We start from the raw sequence: 16,979 nt of genomic DNA on the forward strand, positions 1-16,979 counted from the left end.
TTTCCGTGTATATTGTCAAATTCAGGTAAAACCTATCGTTTGAAGAAGCATAGTAGACATGACCCTCGCCTCTCTTGTTCTCTTTCGACAACTTTCTATCTGTGACAAAAGTAACAATCTTTAATGAATCTTAACTTGAAAAGAATGTGACCAAATTATAACAATTCGTAAAATCGATCATAATCCTTACTTTTGATAAGCTTTTGATTGACTGGCAATAACTGAGAGGCACTCCAAGATCATATTCAATTCCCTTGTAAAATACAACCGCTATGACTGGATGCATGTGCTATCAGCGACACCCTTATGGATCTAAACTGTTTTCTGCGGCAAACAAAAAAATTTGCAGGAACACAGAAAATAGTGTTTGCAGATGTTTGCCGCTAGCTGCAAACTTCCGGCAAACATTGCATGCAGCTTTTTGCTGCAAGCTTGTGGCAAGTTTGCAGAAACATCAATGTTTGCCGAAAGATTGCCAAAACGTTTAAGATAATAAAGAATGTTTGCCGCAAGATTGCAGAAAACTTTAACCATTCTATATGTTTGCCGCAAAATTGCAGAAAACTTTGACCATTATATATGTTTGCAAGAACATTGCAAGAATTACACAATATTGACTGGGCATACCTTGTTGGCACTTCCTGGAAGCTAACAATTTGAAATTGTGGCTAAGTCATGCTGGTTGTGTTTGGAAAATGCATTTCACATATAAGAGATAAAGGAGGCATTTTGGTTCAATAATATAGGATATTCAGTATGTAATTTTGTAAGTACAAATAATTCATGCATAGAACTGCATGTTTTAAAAAAATGCAATAGTAGTATACCGCTGTTCAAACTCATAAATCCATGGACAAAAAACAAAATCGGGGTAACAAACTAAAACTGAGGGAAACGCATTAAATATAAGAGGAGAACAACGACACAACACTACAATGTAACACACACAAAAACGGACCAAGCATCAGACAAAAACCCACGTGAATAACAAATATAACATCAAAACCAAATACATGAATTTAGGATAGACAAGTACCGTGACACGTCTTATCGCAATGTGAATTTACACTCAAAAATAAGAGAAAACAAACGACGCAACGTTAAAATGAAACACACACAGAAACAAACTATAATATAACAATGGCCATATTCCTGACTTGGTACAGGACATTTTTAAAGGAAAAAATGGTGGGTTGAACCTGGTTTTGTGGCATGCCAAACCTCCCTCTTTTATAGCCATGTGAAATATAACATTAAAATGACAACTCAACACCACAGGACTACAATATAAATAAATTGGAGAACACATATATTAATTAATGTCATCATCATGCATAATTAAGTATGCAACTATACATACATGTATGTGTGTTTGAAAAAGTTTAGCTATTATGTATACTATTAAACGAGAAGACCTCATTTTGTGTGTCGTTCTCTTCCTTCCACAATAAATTAATCATCATGCCTCTGTGTTCTTTAGGTAACATGCATAGTCGCATTTGTCATCCATTCTTATGATTATTTAGATTGAGTTATTTTGGGAGAAAAACGACAAAATAGGTGTCCGGATATTGTTTCCGTTTTCAGATCGACTTTTAGTCGTAGATAAGAGTTCCGGTTTTAAACATACACAAGAGCAACCAATCGTATGATAGATTACAAAATTGAAAAATAAATAAGCCAATCAGAGCGTTTTCCATATCATGGTTTTTAGATCCCAAAAACCACAATTATTATACCTTCTTAGAGACAATTATGTTTTCGCGTTTATCCACCTATAAACTACGATTATACTACTATAATATACAGAGACTCTGTATTCTGTATACTTTTTCTGAAATATTTACTATCTAAGGGTCATACCAGTTGCATATATATATTGAAATAAGTAAAACATATGGAAACAAGAATGTGTGCATAGTATACGGATGCGACATCGACACTATCATTTACTATGTTTAGTGGACCGTGAAATGGGGTTAAATCTCTAATTTGGCATTAAAATTAGAAAGATCATATCATAGGGAACATATTTACTAAGTTTCGAGTTGGTTGGACTTCAACTTCATCAAAAACTTTAACCTGAAGCGGGACAGACGGACGGACGAACGAACGAACGGACGAACAGACTAGAAAACATAAGTCCCATAAATGGGACATCAAAATTTATTATTGAAAGTGAAAACTTTAATCTGAAGCAGGACAAAAGGACGGACGAACGAACGAACGGACGAACAAACTAGAAAACTTAATTCCCATAAGTGGGGCATACAAATTTATTGTTTAAAGTGAAAGTAGTGATTTGGCCAAAATGAAAGTAAGGTAGAGATAAGAGGGAGGCAGGATTTATTCGGGACGTCGGGATCGGGTGTTTTTAAGCTCGGAATTACGGGATTGATCTTTACGGGATGTGGGAATATTTTTTTTTTTATTTCGGGATGTCGGGATATGAATTTCGTTTAAATACGCACCTCGGGATTTCATGTTTTTAAGCCCGGGATTTGGGGATCAGGGCCCCTCAGACCACCCTTCAAATGAGCCTTAGTAATTTATACGTGATTCAAATCCTACTATTGGCATGTTAATAGGGCTCTCAAAAGGAAAAGCACTAATGGACTGTCCTAGAAGCACATTTTATTAGAATATTATAGTGGTCTATAAGCAGTTTCATTTATTTTATGTTTGAAGCGGTGCAAATTTTTAATTTAATTTGACTTTTACCAAAAAATACATTGTAGCAATTAAAGGGGAAGAATAATTGTGGTATAAGGCCAGAAACACGAAAAATAATTGAATTTAACAGAAAGGAATCACATAACGGACTTTGGAAAAAAGGGAGAGGGCTTTTGATACCTTATATGAAATTCTCCAGTCATAATATCTTTTACAAAAATTCATCCTACAACAGTTTACAAGCTGTATATACCCGCGATTTCGCGGGTGTGTTCTAGTATAAGTTTGAATTTTGTAACTGATGTACTGTACCATGTTTATTAAAATTAAGTTCAATTCTGGAATGCAATTATAACCTAGCGTTATACTCAATACACATTTGAGATTTATCCTTTTTCATTTCTTAATACAGGTATATGATGTCATTTGAGAATGACCCCTGCCCCCTTTTTCAAAACTCAAATGCATGTAATACATGTATGTATTTCCATAAATCTCATAAGTTTGCAAGAATTCTTTCAATGACTGTTTGTATACAGGCAGGAATTGACTTTTTTAAAATGCTGCTGTGTAATTTGAAAGAGATAAATTGAATGTGTCTAAACACATGACATTTGTATATGTGTAGTTCCTGCAAGTTTGTAGCAAGTTTGCAACAAACAATTGCTGCAACCTTGCAGCAAAGAATTGCCGCAATCTTGCGGCAAATCTAATTTGCATAATTATGTTTGCAGAAAGCTTGCCGCGACCTTCATTTGCATGGTAGAATGGTTGCGTCAAGTTTGCAGCAAATGTTTGCTGCAAGATTGCGGCAAGTGTTTGCCGTAGGGCTTATATTTCGGTAAGGGCAATGTTGAAATAGTGCATTGAAAAACAAACAAACAACTTCCGCGCTCCATACAAATGTGTTCGTTCAACACTTGTACACCCAAATAAAATTATAACAAGAACCATTAAATTCTATGAATGTTTCATTAGAATCCGCAATTTTGACAACAATCACGAGACATTCAAATATATCATATTTTATTTCCGTGTAAACATGATAAGTAAAATACAATAGCTACGACTGCACGTGCTATTCGTCACAATGTTAAAAGTAATGCATTAAAAAAACGAAACCTCTTCTGTGAATCTAAAATTAATGGTCGTAGCATACAAAGGAATTATGAGTATTGGTTGCTTCTTTTTGTCGAGCCTTCGACTTTAGTCGAAAAATCGAGACATAGCGATTCTACATTCCGTCGTTGTCGTCGTCGTCGGTGGCGTTCACAAATATTCACTCTGTGGTTAAAGTATTTGAAATTTTAATAACTTTCTTAAACTATTCTCGATTTGTACTAAACTTGGACAGAAGCTTGTTAATGATCATAACATAGTATCCAGAAGTAAATTTCGTAAAAATAAAATAATTTTTATCCGTATTTTACTTATAAATGGACTTAGTTTTTCTGCCAGGACACTATACATTCATTTTGGTTAAAGTTTTTAGAATGTTTAATAACTTACTTATACCACCCTGGATTTATACCAAACTTGGACAGAAGCTTGTTTATGATCTAAAGCTTGTGTCTAGAAGGAAATTTTGTTTAAATTTTGTACATGTTTATCCGTATTTTACCTATAAATAGACTCAGTTTTTCTTCCAATTAATATAATTACATACAGCCTAGATCTGCAGATAAAGTTTTTTAAACATTTTTAGATTCATAAACTATCCTGTATTTTTAACAAACTTGGACAGAAGCTTCTTACAATCAAAAGATGCATGGTATCAAGAGGCATATTTTGATTGTTTATCCATCAATTTTGTTGGACCTACGATTAACAGCAAAAGTAGGCGAGACACTGGGTTCCGCGGAAACAGTACAAATTTTTATAACTGTATAGGAATGTTACAGCGTTGATCTCGGGCGCACATCTTTAACAATTGTGCATCGGTCAACGATTTTTACCCGAATAAAAGAATCAGATGTATTCAATTCTTAGAATGTTGCTTCTTACAACTGAAATTTTAAAACAGAAGAAAGTGGCAAAATTAGGTTAATATAGTTAAGACCATTTGCTATTCTGCAAAAGTGGAAAAGGTGTGGGGGGGGGCTGGCTGGAGGATTCTGAAAATAAATAACTCAGCCTTGATAATCACAAAAAAATGATGGTTTGTTCTGTGGTAATTTGAAAATAAAATATAAGTCTGTTAAGCCATTTTGTAAATGCTATTTGTAAGTATGAGGTGGCACGAGATTCTTCATTAAATTCATCTTTTTTATTTTTTAAACGAATGTCGGACAGAGTTCCCAAATCTTTTAATAATAAGAGTATAAATATAATCTAAATATATATACTTGAAATGTCTGAAAGGAGTTGTCATTTTACTTGAGGTTTATTGTCTCAGTAACACTTAGCTCACTTTTTTCACAGCTAGGGACGTAACTTCATTGAGACAAATGACTCATCGACAAAATTTCAAAACCAAAAGCTTGTTTTCATATCAAATTGTTTTCAAGCCACATACCTATCTAATATTTGAATAACATGTTTGCTAAATCCTACATATTGGTCTGTAGATGTTGCTCCTAAAACCTAAAGACTTTTACTGAATCTATACATTTTGCTTTGAGACCAAAATATTGTCAAAAACTAATAAAACAGAATTTGCGTTTTCATATTAAGAAAGGGTCTATAGGAAACGCCAAGAAAGCATTTTGTTCATTTGTTCTAATATACCTTCTTGGGTCCTTCAGCAGCTCAAAAATTCCTTCGAAGTTTATTTTTTACACTCGTTAGGCTCATCGAAAATATGCTTGGCAATACTTTTAAAAGAGGCTTGTTACAGTCCAACTTTATACCGCATGTGTATGCAATACATGTATATGCAGTCAGAAATGAATCAGCTCGGAAGATTCATTTCTGCAGATGACAAGATTTATTCTGATTCAATGGTACATAATGACTTGATTATACATGTATTATTTTATTTGATTTATAAAGAATAAAAAAAATGAATTTAAAATTTGTATTTTTCTTTTTTTTAAATATTTCAGAATGATATAGTTATATATGAAATTAAATAATCGGTCCCTTGTTTTCATAAAAATGAAAAATCCTGCTTCAACAGTGCAGAAAATAAATAATCGATCAAAAAGAAATCCTCCAGCCCACTATGGAACGCCAACACTGTCTTGTTATGACCATTTTCATTATATGATTTGTATTTACCTTTATATGATGTGCACTTGTCATTATATGATGTGCAAACACCTTTATATGATTTGCAAATATCCTTATATGATGTGCACTTGTCATTATATGATGTGCAAACACCTTTATATGGTGTGCAAATATCCTTATATGATGTGCAAACATCCTTATATGATATGCAAACATCATTATATGACGTGCAAGCATCATTATATGATGTACAAATATCATTATATGATGTGCAAACATACTTATATGATGAGCATATATACTTACATGATGTGCTTATAAACTTATATGATGTGCAAATATACTTATATGATGTGCAAATGTACTTATATGATGTGCGAATGTACTTATATGATGTGCAAACATTCTTATATGATGTGCAAACATTCTTATATGATTTGCAAATGTACTTATGTTATGTGCAAATATACTTACATCATGTGCAAATATACTTATATGATGTGTACATATCATTATATGATGTGTACATATCATTATATGATGTGCAGTTACCATTATATTATGTGCAAATATCTTTATATGATGTGGATGTGTCAGTATATTATGTGCTTGTAATATTATATGATCTGGTTTGGTTTACTTCATTAAATGATGTCGAAACGTCATTATATGATGTGCTTTCATCGTCGTTATGGTCAATGAACATGAATACGATTAGAATGATTACTGTCTACGTCATAACTGATTCCGATCTGCTTCTGTAAACTATAAACCCGGCTCAAATATGTGTCTATCACTATAGCGAGAGTGCAATTAATAGGAAAAATGAGACAATGCAATTTAACAAAATCAACGTTTCAAACATTTCGGAGGGAGATTATTATAAGATCAATTAATAAAGGGAGCTAATTGGAGAAATTTGCGACTGTGGCGAAAATATGATAAAACAAATTTTGAGGCTCTTTATAGCTTGCTATTTGGGTTTAGCAAAGGCTACGCGTTGAAGGCCGTACTTTAACCTATGATTGTTTACTCTTACAAGTTATGACTTGGATGGAGAGTTTTCTCATTGGCTCTTATACCACATTTTCTTATTTCTATTCATTGCAAAATACACCATTGAACTCATAGTCAGTTTTAAAATATTTCACAACAATAGCTATAAAATTATCTACTCATGCATAATATGGCGAGATGGTTTGTTTTATAAATTGTTATTGAATAATATAAATGGTAAAATGTATAATGTAGTATTACTCCTCCAAAACAATACAAAGTCGGAAATATTTGTGATATGACGTATACATGTAGTGTTTTGTACTTCCTTAATTTGTCTTTGAAACAATCTTTTTTCCACAGAAAAAGCCAAAATATCCAAATTCGGAGACCGCATGCTTAGTCAACGTACTGCCCGTGAAATGCGAAATGGTCAGGTTGGGTAATGTTCACATATTTGTATAAACTGTTTATTCTAAACTTATTTTCATGGAGATTTTTTTTAATTTCTAATAAAATTCTGCAACTTGAGTATGTCAACGGATTTGGGGCGGCGTCAACGGTTTCTGAGATACAGAGTGGTTGATTCCTGGTGAAGTGTTTTGGATTTTATTTTTCATCCGATTAGATGGGATTTTGTTCATTATGTACTCATTTTGATCCTTTTCGGTAATGTCAAAGGATTTTACGTAGTTCATACGGTTTTTTAGTTAAAAGTGCAAAAAAAACAAAAACACTGAAAATCACACTTTGCCACACTTTTTCAATTTAGGGTGTTTGATATTTTTATTTTCCAACAGAGATGAATGGGTTGATGCCCGTCTTTTGCATTATGTTCCTCGTTTTCGTCCCTTTAAAGAAAAAGAATTAAATGCATTAATCGTGTCCAAATCTTTACTGTATCTACCTTATTACTGTGTCCACCTTATTACTGTGTCCACACTCTTTGTTTCAACACTTGCCCAATTGTTCCGCGATTTCGCTGGCATCTTCTAGTAATTATAATTCGGAATACTTTGCTTGCTTGGTGACCACGACATGGTGTTCGACAAGGAGAAAAATTATCCCCTTTTCTATTGACTTTACTTTTGATTGACTAAAAAAAATTCTGAGTGAGTAAAAATATTACAGGACTTAACAGAACAATACCAGAAGATCTGGACGGAGAATTTGAAACATATCGTAACTTTTTTAATATATTGTGTCGAGTACTCAAAAACCAGTCCTGAAGAAGCTTAAAGTTTCTTCATTTATAAAAAGATAAAATATAAACACATGCGTTTGTCCTCCTGACTAAAGACTTTTGAAACCTCTCTCTCTCTTGTTTTGTATATATTGTAAAGTTATTATTGTTATCTCTGTACTGATGTCAAACATTGACTTTATGAGAATAATGATATAGATTTAGAGGCCATAATTATACCGATATGGATGATTGATTGATTAATTTGCTGATTAATTAATATTTAACGCCACTTTCAACACTTTCATGCTATTTCGTAGCAGTGAGTTTATATTGGTGGAAGAAGCCGAAGTTCCCAGAGAGACCAACCGACCTTCGTTTGGAAAACTGAAAATTCTTGTCAATTAAGATAGGAGTCGAGCTTACCTGCCACATGCGGTATTCGGGCTCACACACCTAATCGTCGACAGACTAGTGATACAGTAGTTCGACTATTTACACCACTCGATCAGCGAGCGCCCATCTCTTTCATCCGAAATGGTTTAAAGGAGATATGGAATAAACTTCAACTTGGTGTATTTCATTTGCTTTCATCTTTTTATTATGTTTTCTGTTGATTAGAATTGTAAAACTTAATTAAAATGCATGAACAAACAGTTATAAAAACAAAGCAATCAAGCCAATCAAACCTTTAAACTACATGCATTAGGAAAATAGCTGTAATGTGATATGAATATTAACCCTTATTGTACTAGACCTGAGCCTGATTTTTCAGATGCTAGTTCACAAGGTAACTTTCCGAAGGAAGACATGTCACCTTACCCGGACAAATTCTGAGCCGACCAGCTTTAGCTCTAATTCCTTAATTTCCAATGCTTAGCAGGGAAGCAGCAAATATTAATTTGAAAGTCTTTGGATTTGACCCGGCCGGGTTCGACCCATGACCTCTCCCAATCTATGCAAACATGCTACCACGAAAGCACCACCACATGCAGGAACCCGCAATATAAAAGATTTTGTGGGAAGTCGCTCATTATTTGGTGAGAAGAGGGAGGGGGGACATTTCCAAATTTCTTGAAAGAAATTTTGTATTTTCAGAAGGGAAGCGAAATAGATTGTTTCCATTTAAAATCAGGCCAAAATAAAACAATAATGAAATTAAGAAAAAAATAACCATGTTCTTTTTTTATTATTATTAAAGTCTATCATGGAAATACACGTGCTCCTACCCACACTACAGTCGGTGTCTTACAAATGATTAATATATATAATGTACAGATCATCTGTCTAAGCTTTGGTTAAAGGATCTGATAACACTTCGTTTTACTTTATGTCCTGGTTAATATTACATCAGCCAATGAAATTTCAGCCTTCATATATTTGAAGGTGTGGATCAATCCGACAAAACCAGAGAATCCCATTAATGGTCTTGAATTGAGCGTTTCCAGATCGGCGTAAGCAAAGCTTGAACACACAATACCTGTAATCTAATCAGACTGGTGCCTAAATAAACTTAAACAATGCATTTATTTATTGTTTACTGAGACCTGTTATTCTCTTACAGATAGAGAGTTGTGTTTTGAATTTTTCAAAGTGAAGATTTTCGGCAGCGGCTTTTAATATTTTGTGTTTATCCTGGAAACTATAATAGATTTAAAAAAAAATAACAAATAGTGCAATGTGTCTGAGTATTACTCTATAGTAAAAGTCCTTTTTTGGCAATTTTGGCTCTTCAGAGTTTTGTTGTTTTTATTGGCTATCATCTTGATAACTTATCTATAGTGAAACCTTTTCTTGAAAACCGGTATAGACAAGAACAGTTATAATCAAAGTAGTGAAGTATTGATCATCGGATGACCGCAAATTCTTGTGGATGGTCACAAGCACTTATCTCAGAAATAAATCATATCTACACCTGAAAGTAATGTTAATGTATAGAGATATATTTTTTTTCTGAGACATAAATTTATAAATCGGTTACCAGTCAAAAACGAAAGCTACGTAAGAAGAAATTTCTTTGGTAACAATACATCGGAAAGTTAAAATATAGAAATAAGTAATACTTAAGATAATTTTCTTTCATTGGGGGTGGGGACGTGTGAGGAAACAGTGGAATTTCTCTTTTTTTTCAAGTCTACATTTTGAAGAAGGTCAATGAATCCCCTTTTCTAAAGACCTACACATTTCAGCCCCATCCCCCCCCCAAAAAAAAAAGCCACCACCGCACAATTACACACAAACGCACATACACACATTTTCAATACTTTTGTTCGTAATAACAAAAAAATCGTATTAAGTTTCTAAATGCATTATAAGTTTAAAATGTTGCGTCAGTAGTGGATCTAGAACTTCAAGTGTGGAAGTTTTTTGCGAACTCACGAACTTAATTTGGATTTGCCGGTTAGGGTCTCATTAATATTTACCACACCATTGTTCGATATTAGCTTTAGATGAAAAATTTTCTGCTAGTGAAATTGTTGAAACTTAGGATTCAGGTTATAACAATTGAGGCGAGCGGAACGATGTAAAAATTGATGCCTACGGATTTTGAAGACATCGCCATAACATTATACCGCAAATCTATAACTATATAAAATTGAATGCACCTTTACATAAAAAAATTATGAAATTAAAGACCCCTTTTATTTCTTCCTATCCCCCTTTTTGGGGTTACAAATGACTGGTCCGTTATATGAGCCATTACCCTATCAAAGTCCGATTTTTCCCCATTCTTTTGTGTCTATCTTGAGAGAGTATATAAAGAGAAACTCGAACAGCTAAAATAATCAGCAAGGCAAATTTACATCAATGTCCATACTGGAAATTCGTGTATTTTTAACTTCTTAGATTTTTTTTTATGGTGTACAGAAATTGACAAATATAATGCCCTCCCTTGTTGAAATCAGCATAGAGCATGAAATAAAAAGAATTATTTCTTAAATTTGATAATTTTGACGTATGTTCATTATTGCAGACTCCGTATGTTTATTATTTTAGACCAGTCGATTAAAACAAAACGTTGCAATTCATATATTTTGACATTTTTCGAACAATATCAGATGTGATTTTTGACTTCTTGAAACGAGGTACTAAAATGCCAAGATTTATCTCTTTTTAAATCTCAACCATTTTCGAAACGACAGCTAAAAATTTGAGCCTAATTAATTGTTACTCCGCAGAAGCAGATCGAAATCAGTTCTGACGTAGTGAGTAATCGCTTTAATCGTAATTATGTTCATTGACCATCAGGACGATGAATGCACATCATCATAATGATGTTCTGACACCATATAAAGATGTAAACCGAACCACACCCTATGATATTACATTGTCATAATATAATGACATTACCACATCATATAACGATGTTAACACATAACATAAGGATAAGTTCACATCATATAAAGAAGTTTGCACATAATATAAAGACATCTATACATGATATAAGATAATTTTCACATCATATAAGACCATTTGCACATCATATAAGATAATTTGCACATTATATAATATAATTTGCACATCAGATAATGTCAAATTGTCATCATATAAAGGTGATTGCATATCGTATATAAAGGTGATTACACATCACATAATGTCCTTTCTACATCGTATAAGGAAAGCATCATATAATATAAGGACTCAATCACATAACATAATGGAGAAAGCACATCATATAATGAATTGTGGACATGATATAAAGATGTTTGCACCTCATATAAATGTGTTTGGACATCATATAAGGACAACTTCTAATATGACGTTCTTCTTTAGCTTTGGCTACAAAGCCGCCATGTTCTAATTTGAATAGAACATGGGCTGCACGTGATTGACGTCACAATTGAAATTGCAACGTCAGATGAATTTTGAACAACGCCAGAGATCAAAATGGACATTTTTGTTGGTGTTGCACGCTAGGAAATTAATACAAACATTCTGAGGGTTTCTTATCGTCGAGTTGCAAGTTGCGAGTTAAGAAAGTTGAGTTGCGAGTTAAGCAAGTCGAGTTTCGAGTTACAAAAGTCGAGTTGCGAGTTACGAAAGTCGAGTTGCGAGTTACGAAAGTCGAGTTGCGAGTTACAAAAGTCGAGTTGCGAGTTACAAAAGTCGAGTTGCGAGTTACAAAAGTCGAGTTGCGAGTTACGAAAGTCGAGTTGCGAGTTAGGAAAGTCGAGTTGCGAGTTACGAAAGTCGAGTTGCGAGTTAGAAAAGTCGAGTTGCGAGTTAGAAAAGTCGAGTTGCGAGTTAGAAAAGTCGAGTTGCGAGTTAGAAAAGTCGAGTTGCGAGTTAGGTAAGTCGAGTTGCGAGTTACGAAAGTCGAGTTGCGAGTTACAAAAGTGAGTTGCGAGTTAAGAAAGTCGAGTTGCGAGTTTCAAAAGTCGAGATGCGAGTTACAAAAGTCGAGTTGCGAGTTAAGAAAGTCGAGTTGCGAGTTAAAAAAATATTGTTTACACCGAATTTTCAGGTTTGATTCACATTTGATAAACAAAACATGCATGCACCTGAACTTAGTTATTCCCGTGATTGTGGGATTTGAAACAGTTTATGTAATACTTATTTATTAGAGTCTAATATAAGTTAAGTTCTGGAAGCATTTAAAAAAAATAATGTATCCTTAATGGACGAGATCGATCTTATTTAATTCAATGCGTTTACACTACAACAAAAAAAGAACCGATCTGACCATAAATTACCTTTCGTAAACAAATAATCCTAAAAATAGAATAGTAAAGGAAATTCTGCATCTCGCGCAAACTATAACACATTGCAAAATCATTGAGAAAATAGTTTGCTCATTGGAATTTCGTATGGACTTATTAATCATTATTTTGGATCGTACATCACAAGTCATTAAACAAAGATATGTGTGTAAACTATATATCTATCGCTAAATAACGAACGGCCAATGCGTTTGAAGATGAGGATTTGCAGCAAACAAATAGAACTTATTGATTTAGAAGATAATAAAAAAATAGCCGAATCTATGTTTACTTTTCGTATTCCATCCATCATTTTTAAACACGCCGAACATGCGCAGATTTATTTTCATATCTGAATATATATTAACATTCACCTGACAAAAGCGATCGATCTAAACATTTAAACCTTGAAAAAAGATCGATTCAAATAAGATTAATCTTTTTGAAACTACATCGATATATCACGGCTGGTAATCTACACACGCAGAACATTTGGTTCTGCAATGAAAACCGTGAGAGGATTTTCCGGTTGTGCTTGAGTGGAGTAATTTTCACCGCTTCAAAAGGTATGTACATTTCTAAATCTCAATTTTTCGTATTCAACTGATCAAAATATTGAAAATCAGAGAATGCTATGCTGTGGTGAATACTTTAACAAAGAGATACATGTATCATTCACTGTTGTACGTAGAGTTGAACTCCTACAAAATCAGTTGCCCTACGAGAAATTGCCTAAAAAAGTGATATTTCAATTTTGAAATGGTTTTATTTACAGACCTACAAGTTCAAATTTAGTTTTTTTTCGGGCAATGGGTATGAATGTTGTTTTTGGCGGCGTGTACGCTGTCCGGTGTTGATAGACGTCTTAATAATATCCAAAACTACATTTTTTCATTAAGTCATGCGTGATGGAATCGGTTCTGATTGAGGACACCGTGAATGCGTGAGGGGAAGGACAAACATGTTTTTAATCTTTGGATTTGTGACTTTTGTTGACTCAATAAATGTGATCAATGCTGATTAAAAAGCACAGATTTATCCTTATACTTTAGTAGATGTAAACTGATCACTGATTCAATGAAATCAAACTATTAATTGTTTGTTCAATTTCAGAAAATGACATTGTTCAAAGGAAAAAGGAAAAGAGAACTAAAATTGACTCTCTACAAATAGCCATGGATATAAAAGTTATCCCCGCCCTCGAAGCGAACTAAACCCGCTGGGAGTAGTCCTGTCGTCAAATATACGTCACAGAGATCACCACATATATTTAAGAAAATTATATCGCCGATCAAAACTTCAACACCTATATATATTAGACGTAATCTGTTCACCCAAAATCACGAAACAAAAAAGACAGATATACAGAATTTATTATTCACGAACATCGATGAAAGCTAAGATAATCTCGAGGAAGACCATAAGGAAGAGCATGTATTAGACAACGAGGAAGTCATAGAAGAAGACCACGTAGTAGACCACGGGAAAGACCACATGGGAGACCTTGAGGAAGAATATAAAGTTTTTTTAAAATGCTTTAGATAAACTCTCAGACGTAGGGAAAAGGGAAAGATTTTTGATTTTTTTTCATTAGTACAGAGTGCACGTTTTCCTTTAAACAACATTGCATTCGGCCTGTTTTTGGACATTGTTGAGTGGTTTGAAAAGGACGAATCAAGACGAATGAGATACTCCCCAACATCTCTGCAGTAGTTTTGGTTATCGTTGACAACATTTTTTGTTTTTATTCTTCGTGAAACATATTATTAAACCTATGTTCCCACAATTTATTTCATAATTCATTCTCATAAATTTTTCTTAGCACACATAATAATTATTATGTGTTTTTTAATAAACAATGTAGTATAATTTAGGTTAGTTTCAACGACTCATAGCTTGAATATAAAGATATAATTTGTACTTCCCCTCACGCATTCACGATGTTCTCAATCAGAACCGATCCCCTCACGCATGACTTAATGAAAAAATGTATTTTTGGGAATTATTAAGACGTCTATCAACACCGGACAGCGTTCACGCCGCCAAAAACAACATGCATACCCATTGCCCGAAAAAAAACTAAATTTGAACTTGTAGGTCTGTAAATAGAACCATTTCAAATTTGAAATGTCACTTTTTTAATCAATTTCTCGTGGGGCAACTGATTTTGTAGGAGTTCAACTCTACGTACAACAATAAATGATACATGTATCGGAAAATCCTCTCACGGTTTTCATTGCAGAACCAAATGTTCTGCGTGTGTAGATTACCATCCGTGATATATATAGTAGACTTTTTAAATCCGATTGAAGATCGATATTTTCCGTTTTCATTATTACATCCATCGTTTTGAAAAACGTGTGTTTTTGCCGCCAAACATAGGTAGTAATTTCGATGCAATCGTGACAGATATGTATAATAAAAGTGAATTATGTGCGAAAATAGATAATGTGCTTACTTCTAATTTGTATTCCCAAATTGAAGTAAACGAAGGGGATATTTTGAATCCCAACCTTTTTAAGATTTTTATAAAAGAATTTAACCGGATGCATTAAATGAAACCCTAGATGCTGTTGATATAAATGACCGCAAAATTGAGTGCCTCATGTATGCAGAGGATCTTGTTATTTTTTGTCTAGTTCCAAGGCAAGTCTTTCAAACACGAGTGTTTAGAGGTCACTCTATCTAAAACCAAAGTTAATATGTTTAACAAACCTGGAAACATTTTAAAAGAATATTTGTATTGCGAAAAAGATATAATAGAATGTGTTTACAATTATAAGTATCTAGGTTTAAAATGTATATTGACTTTTTAAGAATGGAAAGGGAGAGCTATACAAAAAATCACTATAAGCAATATTCAAATTGCGAACTTCATCATCTTACAATCCAAGTAATTTTACTCTATAACATATATATATAGTGCAGGCGATTTGGTGTCACGATATCACATTAGCATGGGTTCGAATCCCGGCGAGGGAAGAACCAAAAATTTGCGAAAGCAAATTTACAGATCTAACATTGTTGGGTTGATGTTTAATTTAATTAAGTTTAAAATAACTTATAATTGACAATATCAAACATGTGAACACGTCTATATAACTCAAGTTTAAACCTAAGTGACTCAGTTTAATAAGTTACCCATTACTTTCAGAGGCGGATTTAGGAGGGGGCGGGGCCAGGGGCCCCCTTTTTGGAAAAAAAAGTGTTTGCTTATATAGGGAATCACTGAAGCGTGACTGGAGCGGGCCCCCTCTTAGGTCAGTCAGTGGGCCCCCACTTATGAAAATTTCTGGATCTGCCACTGACTTTAAAAAAATACGTATGAAATCACGATGTAGCAATAATCATTTTATACTTTCCAATTAAATCTTACCTGTAAATGGCGCAAATATAGTTTTTACAATAGTATCTTTGACAGCTACATTTATAAAATAAAGAATAAAAATGGGGAATGAGTCAAAAAGACAGCAACCAAATCAAAATATACAATTCAACCAAAGGTCATTAGGTCTACAAATTAACACAGCGAAAAATCACACACCTAGAGGGAGCCCTGAGCAGGCCCGAAACACAATATAGATAGATAAAGAATGTAGACGCCATTCTATGCTGCTAAATATAAAGATGAACCAAAATTAAAATGTATACAAGAGCAACAAAGGCTAAAGGTTCCTGAAATTGGTCAGACACAAAAAAGCGGCGTGTTTAAACTGGTTTTATTCACGCCCATCATATCCCCTTCATTTCTAGCCAATGCATAAGACATATATCATTTTAACATCCTCAATTTTGAGTGTCACTGACAAACAATAAATTTTGCGGTCCCTAACGAATATTGCCCGGCTCCGCAGCTGCCCCAAAAAGCCCACTTTAAACAAAATCTGCAGAAGGGGTGTTTTACATATATGAAATATAGTTTAGTTGCTATGTCCCTTTACGTTTAATACGACGGTGCTATGTATTAAATTTAAAAATAATTAAAATGCAAGCCATCTGCTGTATTTCAAAAGGCTATCTGCTTCTTCAGAAAATACTAAACGTAGTGATTATCTAGTCCATTTTATTTTTACAAGAGACTTAGATAGAGTCCAAACCACAAAAATAATCAACAACACTATATACAATTCTATAAGAAATCATCATTCCGAAATGTTATCAGTTACACCAAAAAATTGAAATATTTTAGTTTCCACATTTTTACGCAATTCGACTTTTGTAACTCGCAACTCGACTTTCTTAACTCGCAACTCGAT

The sequence above is a fragment of the Mytilus galloprovincialis genome, chromosome 5, assembly GCF_965363235.1.
Source record: "Mytilus galloprovincialis chromosome 5, xbMytGall1.hap1.1, whole genome shotgun sequence".
Taxonomy (NCBI): Eukaryota; Metazoa; Mollusca; class Bivalvia; order Mytilida; family Mytilidae; genus Mytilus; species Mytilus galloprovincialis.